Below are 7,835 nucleotides of genomic sequence, written 5' to 3'. Positions count from 1 at the left end.
ATATATTAAACATTAAAGACATTGTTTGTATACATAATCACAAACCTATGCTTCCAAAGCTACTTTTGACATTTAAAATTACACTTCTTATAGTAACATAGTTTGGCTAATCTGCATTGCTAAATGAGGACTTTTGAAATAAGATGGTTATAGGTCTTTAAGTTGCTCCAAGGTTAATAGCCACTAAAAGATGAATGAACAAATAACAAATAATTACAATGAAATAGTCATGCTAATTCTACTTAACAAAGACCTAATTCAGCTGAAGCCATTAATAGTTCTGACTCATTAGATTACATTACATTGCATTACAATACATTTGGATGACATACCCAAATCAAAAAAGGATCATTCTTGCTTTAATAGACTGGATGTGCCCCTGTGATACTTTGAACATTCTACTATAGCGTACTGGTATATGATCCATTTTTTGTTCTTGACCCATCACTGCAGCACACGGACCCTCAGGTGTTTCAAAGCGCCCAGCGGTTCAGAGTCAATCACCTCAGAGCCTCTCTCCAGAAATCCCCAAAGACATCTGCCTCCTCCAGCAGCGCAGCATGAAACGGATGCATGCCCTGGTGGAGAAACTGAGAAACAGAGTGTGTATGGTACCTAAGGCAAAGAAACTACCACAGCCAAGTGGATGACTTTCAACCAAAGGATCCTATTTAGTGAATGGATCTAATGGGCCTGGGTAATGCCATTCTATGTCATTTTAATGCCAAGGTTGGGATTGCTGGATGGGAGGTGCACAGTGGGAAGTAAGTTCCCAAGTCACGAGTCAAAGATTGTGCCTGCCATTGGGTTACAGAGGGAACCTTTTGAATGAGGTATATCCCAGGTATGAAGAGCAAGTCCCATGGGCACATATCTACTGTAGTCTGAGAGATGTGCACTGGTAGGCTATGACCTTCTCAGCCCTCAATAATGAAAAATGAATGGACTTACATGAATTAATTTAAGGACAGGACAGAGAAGCTTATCCTACAACCGTCCTTCCATGCCGAGAAAAGCTAGTACAAGGTGAGTATTACAGTATATTCCGCATGGGAACGTGGTGAATCAGCCATTGGGACCACAAGACGTGGTATCCATAATTTCCCAAATGGTATTGTTATCATGGTAACAGAGAAAAAAGGGCCACCGCTCATCATCTGACATCTGGGGCCAGGAGGCAAACTAAGGTGTGAGTCACACCCACCAATTGTAGCATGGATATTGGGGCTAGGCCATTGAGAACCGTCCCAGGCAATGGGTCGGAGAAACTTAATTATCATACGGACAACAAAATGTTGAGAGATCTGTTTGCATTACAATCACAGCTCATTTATACATTGAGAGCTTAGGAGGTATCTTAAACAGTATAGTGAGAGTTGGAGAGACAAGTCCAGACCTATGCTGCTGAATACAGAGTATGTTCCACATGCTTTGCTACTTTAAAGGAATACAAACTGATTGCTGCATCAACCAAGAGAAACATCCTTCTTTTTCCATCTATCCTTCTAGATTGTGTATATCTTTAGCATGCCTTATAAATGGCATGCTTCTTTCTTGGAAAACAAATATCTCTACCCATAACCAGTGTGCCTCAACATTCCAAGCGTGGAAAGTAGATCGATGGAAATGAAAATCAGGGCGGTCCAGAAACATGCCTGCTCTGCTTATATACGAGTCATTCCGATTCAAGGCTAATCATGGACATGATTCTGAGAAAGACTCGGCTCATGATGAAGTAGCCTCATATGAGGCAGCTTCCCGCTCCTCTGTGGTGAACCACGCTCCCCATGCCCAAGCCGATAGTTTGAAATCAGCTTAATCACTTGCAAATATTATGCTGCTATTGGCAACAATGGACATGATGGTTTATCCGAAATGATTCATTGCAGGTCAAAAATAGCAAGTGGATTAAGCCCCCACCTAAGTGGACCGGCTGGCCTGATCAAACATCATTTGTTTTTGATTGAACAGAAAAAAAAATGTTTGCCCCTTTTCATTTGTGATGCTTATCAATTATGTGTTCACTTAGGGTGTTCAGAAGGGATTGCTATTGCCTTCATCCCCACTGACTTTTGACAAACCCATTAACCATCAAGGCTAACATTCATTTCATTTCAGCATATTCTTTATCTTCTACTGTCCTTACTGCTTAGTTGTGTTTTTATATTATATACTTTAATTACTCTTCTGCTGTTAAAGAATGTGTTTGTCTTGTATGTATGCTGCTGAGACCTTGAATTTCCCCTGGGGATCAATAAAGTATCTATCTATCTATCTATCTATCTATCTATCTATCTATCTATCTATCTATCTACCTTCAAAGCTGAACTCTCTGCTTTTGTTCCACTAAATGTAGATAGATTATTTATACAATTTGCTATTTTATATATTTGTAGCATGCACACTTTAGATATTGGGGCTTAGGTGATAGCAAGACTGTGAAGGCCTCTCTGGAGACTTCAGATCAGTGCGAACAAGCTGAGAGTCACCCTGCCTGAGCACTGGGGGACTCTCTGAAAAGAGGGGGTCAGACTCTTGGCTGCTGCGGCAGTCCTTTTAGTGCCCCTAGGGAGAAGTCAGCGGTTCTTCATGACCGCTGTGCACAGCCCTGCTTCCTAAATGGAAAGCTGCACGCTGGAGCCGAATGGCACACTAGCACTCAGCCGCCGTACGGATGGTGTAATTATGGCTAAAGAGCTAAAGCAAGAAGGCAGCAGAGGCGCTGATTGAACCGAGTCCAGTCCCTGACTCTGTCACAGTCTATGGGATCCACACCATGGAGGCAAACCCGCAATGTCAAACAGTGGCTACAGGGAGAAAAAAAGTTCTGTTAAACATCTCAAAAGTACAGAGTAGCTGGGGGTAATGATTTCCTGCATAAAATGCAATGCAATACAATGTGTAAGTGATCAGATTGTATTATTGGTAAATGATTGTTGCTCGTGTCAGATTCGGAATGGGGTAAGGCTGGTCGATTGTGGAATTCGAAGGCAGGTGGAAAATAACCATGACCTTTGGTGATCTTGGAAGTTTATACAACAGCCACTAAGGCCTTCATTACACTAAACAGGAGGTGTCCCCACCAGTCCCCACTGTGAATTATTCCTGAGTTAGTGAGCAAGGCCCTTGTAATTAGACAGCAATTTGTTAGAAAGGAGGGGGGAAGCGTGCTGACTCCTGGCCCTTGCATGGTACAGCTAAGTGTGGAGCAGTGACCCAAATCAAGTGAGTGAGGGAAAAGGTCACCTGGAATGTGAGTGAGAGATTTCCCCTGATGTATAGAGGGGCCAGTGCATAGTGACCAGCATGACATCTCATTGCTTCAATTCATGTATGATGAGGACAAAGATTATTGTGGATCTGTGTCCAAGCAATTATGTGACCACAATGAGGATCAAACGTCTGATGCATCCAGTGACGACACGTTATGTGTAAATGGTGCAGCTTTTCTTTTCTCTATCCACACAACAATTTAAATTTACCAAATTCAGCAAATGACCTGAATACCTCCTTGAGCACAGTGACAGTCATGTGTAAAATCATTGGTGACCGCTGTGTTTTGGATACACTAGTACACATAGTTCTTTCAAAACACATCATATGACAGAAGTACTCAACGAGGCTGAATTCCCAGGAAGTTTGCACTGCATGCCAAAACAAAACTGTTGGTCTGATTGACTTGCCGAAGGTTGCAAAATTGTTCCAATGACATGGTAGCCCAATGTCCCAGAGAGTGATCTCGAAAAGGGATTTCAGTTTGACTTTAGAATAGTGTTAAAGAAGACTGTAGAATAAGACTACATGCTGATTGATGACATGCCAAGAACGACCTTTAAAGTGTTAGAATGGTGATCATATTGGTTTGTTTACATCTTTAAAAAACTCAGTGTCATTACTAATTAAACTAATAACAAGTTAGAAAAATAGGCAATACTGCATAAATATCCTACAGAAATAAGCATAAAGCCTGTATAGGTCTTCTGTGTGTTGACTAGCACATTGAAGCATTGTTGTTATTATCACATGTGCAAAACCAGCATAAAGGGGTCAAGTTATGTCATCCGACATTGTAAAAGTCTCAAACATAACATCCAGCTAGGGTCATCACAATTATCAAGCAGTGTCCATTTACTTTAGAGGGGCCTGCAGATCTATATATAGAGCACAGTTTTCTTATGCCTATTCAGAAAACTTTGACTAATCTCTGTTACATAACATGCAATAGACGAGGCTCTGCAAACCAGTGTGAAAATATTTACTCTATGTCCACCATGCACGTGAATGCACTAACGCTATGTGCAAGGAAAACACAGCTTTGCGTGACCAGAGCCCTGTGTACAGTCCAACTGATGCATAGATTGAGGACAGCTCTCAATGGAAAGGTCATCCACATGTCTTTCTAAGTTTAGCCAGCTCTCTGTTGCATTTCCACTAAAATAACAACCAACACATAAGGGAAGCATAGGCTTTGGACAGAGGTTTAAGTGCCACTGAATGCATGAATGTCCACACTGACTAATGCACACATGGCATCTGATCTAGGTCCACTGCTTGCTTTTCACTTTGAAACTTCTGCATATTTTCTTTCACCTCCAGGTCCACTTTCTTTTATTTTGTCTGCTTTTCTATCATGGAAACTACTCACATCTAGCCCAGCACAAAATGTGCTAATAAAATCAAGGCACGTTTGTAAGCTAAATGTGCCGTGTCTTGATCACATTACTGAGCATAAATAGACACTGTGGATATATTTCAGTCACACCTGACCTGGGTGCAGATGATAATTACAGAGAGGGGTGAGAGCTACTGTAGCTGCTCACCGACTCCTGCTCCCGCACATTCAGGGCTTTCTTTCTCACACCAGCTTGCTCATTAGGCAGACCGTTTTTCTTCACAATGGTTTGTCACGTTCAAACCAAACTCTGGGCTGCCTCAAGCCAGTGCAAATTGCATCAGCACCAACTTTTTTAATCACACAAATCTATCCATAGGGACACAGCTAGGCCTGAGCTGAATGGTTGCCTGGGAGGAGACATCTTTGTCCTGGACTGAGAGCAGCATTACAGCCCCCCACCCCAGCCCACCCCCATCTGATAGCTCTGTTGCCTCTGGCGACAGCTCTGTACATTGGCAGTGCTGCTGTATAAGGCACGTTTTCAGGAGGAGGGAAAAAAAAGGCACAAGGAAAAAAAATGAAAAAAGACACAACCGTGCCATCTGCGGAGCAAGAGACCGAGTTAAAAATAGACATAAATACAAACCGGCTAAAAATAGCAGCAGAGAAAAGCCCACACTCACCTCTGGGTTTGAAGCACAACAAAAACACGTTCTTCATCACTAAAGAGAAATCGTAGCCACGCATGGCACAAATCCAATTCATCCACTTGATGACCTTGGCTTTTAGGGAAGGACTGCACAATCTATAACGTGATCAGCTTGGGAAACTATCCAGAGAGAAACCAAATGCAAAAACAGTGAATACAATCCAGCATGCATTTCATGGGCATAGATAATGAATGCATTCCACACACACACACACACACACACAAACACACACACACACACACAAACACACATACACACACACACACATACACACACACACACACACAAACACACACACACACACAAACACACACACACACACACACCATCTCTCTCTCTCACACACACACACACACACACACACAAATGCATGCACGCACATACACAAAAGCTTACATGTAAGAGAATCCTAACTGACAATGTTATAGCTAAAAGCCCATATTGCAGCACATCAACCTCAGTCTAATAGTCTAATACTGTTAATAGTCATGGCTCATGCATGAGGGAAGAAACCCGTCTTTATAATTCATTTGCTCTGGACCACTTCTGCTCTCCCTCACGCTTCAAGCTGCTTCATAGCTACTTAATTTCTCCCAGTCACCTCAGGGCTCCGAGGCTGAGGCACGGTCCTGACCTGTCTCAGACGGGTGAGGGAGGGAGAGCAGAAGGAGCAGAAGAAGGAGGAGGAGAGGCGTGTGTTTGGAGGAGAAAAATCACTCTCAAATTGTGTTTAGGAAACATGGCTTCTATCTGAAGCTCATCCACCCCTTTCGGCATCTGGAGAGCTCATCAGTGGCACAGCAGATGAGGCGCTTTGGGAGAGAGAGACGCGCGGCGCATTCCTCTGCCCTCCTCTGTTTGCCTTATTACCTCAGCGGGACGCTCATGTTAGCAATTAGCTGTCTGATGCCCGATTCCTGTAAATTAGCGAAGAATAACAAAGAAGGCTTTGTGTTTACCATTCAACGATCTGTGAAATAGAAAAGCAATTGAGCCTGGTCTGTGGTCCAGTCACGGCAGCACGCAAGACTTTCAGGCACTCCAAATGTGTGTGTGTGCGTGTGTGTGTGTGCGTGTGTGTTTGTGTAAGGGTGGGTGAGTTGGTGTCTGTGCACATGGATGTGAGTGTGAGATGGCTTCAACCTGTGCAGTCGAAACTGGGATGCAGATCAAAAGACCTCGCGGTCCATGCATAAAGCGTGTCAATGCTAACCTTTGATTTCCACCAGGGTTCATAGAAGCTCCACACTTCCTTAGACCGTCTGGAGAGTGAGACAGAGAATGAGAGACAGAGAGAGAGAGAGAGAGAGAGAGAGAAACAAAGAGAAAGAGAAAGACAGCAAATACCATCAGTCTCTGTCATGAAATAATCTCTTCCATTACAGTGCTGTTAATGTCAGCCATTGGAATTTTGACATACACCGCTGCCATTTTAGGCCATATTAATTATCTCCCAACATTTGATTTAGCAGCCTGCTCCCATCAACAGCAACGTCTTTACTGTTAGTGCCCCCTCGGTGGGGATGATGGATTTTAAATGGCGGCAAAGACTTCCTCCCTGAGGCGGATGCCAACGCTTGAGCAGAAATGATTAAGAGACTTTGGGGAGAGGTGCCCAGCTGAACCCTCCGCTGCCCTGTGTTCTTTGCACGTGCCATGAGAGCGGCTTCCTTTACTTTATTTACTTGTGTGAGTGAGTTGTGAGGTGGTGTTTCCAATCGCTTATGCATCATACACACACACACACAGACACAGAGGAGATGAGAGGCTGTAGCTCAGTACACTAGGGCATGGGTTCCCAAAGTGGGGGTCGAGACCCCCCGGGGGGTCGCGGGACGCTGAGGGGTGGGTCGCGAAATGATTTCCATAAATCAAATAAATTTTGGAAAAATAAAAGAGCTGTCACTTGACAGACAGATTTTAATTCGCTTGCTGAGTTTTGGATTTCAGTCGAGAGGGAATATCCACAGCTATTGAAGGCCACGATGGACGTACTGACGCCGTTTGGCTCCACATACCTGTGCGAAAAGACTTTCTCTGCAGTGACATATTAAAAACAAATACAGATCGCGTCTAAATGTGGAGGATGATCTCCGTGTGGCCGTCTCCACAATTAAACCAAGAATTGCTGTGTTCCACGTATAGCGCGCTTCCATCTCATTATATGAGATTTACGCTGAAAGATAGTTGCCAAAATGTAAATTTGCTCAGCAACAATGTACATATGTTTGCAACAGTTTGTGGATATTACCCTGACTAAGATATTCTTCTGTTAAAATGGAAATTAAAGTAATGTTTCAAAGTTAAGTTTGCACGACAGCAATAATGTGCACTCATGTTACAGGTATTCTGCTTTTATCATATAGTAAATTTCTATATGTAAAATCATAACAGACTGCTCTGTTCTTTTTTGTTGTCGTTAAGCCCGTGTTTGGATAAGCCTAGTGCGTATGGCCGGTGCGCACATTTTATTTTATTTTTTGAGTCACATCCAGGGATAGTGGGGGTCG

This window comes from Alosa sapidissima, chromosome 19 (genome assembly GCF_018492685.1).
Source record: "Alosa sapidissima isolate fAloSap1 chromosome 19, fAloSap1.pri, whole genome shotgun sequence".
Lineage (NCBI taxonomy): Eukaryota > Metazoa > Chordata > Actinopteri > Clupeiformes > Clupeidae > Alosa > Alosa sapidissima.
This window is presented reverse-complemented; position numbering follows the sequence as displayed.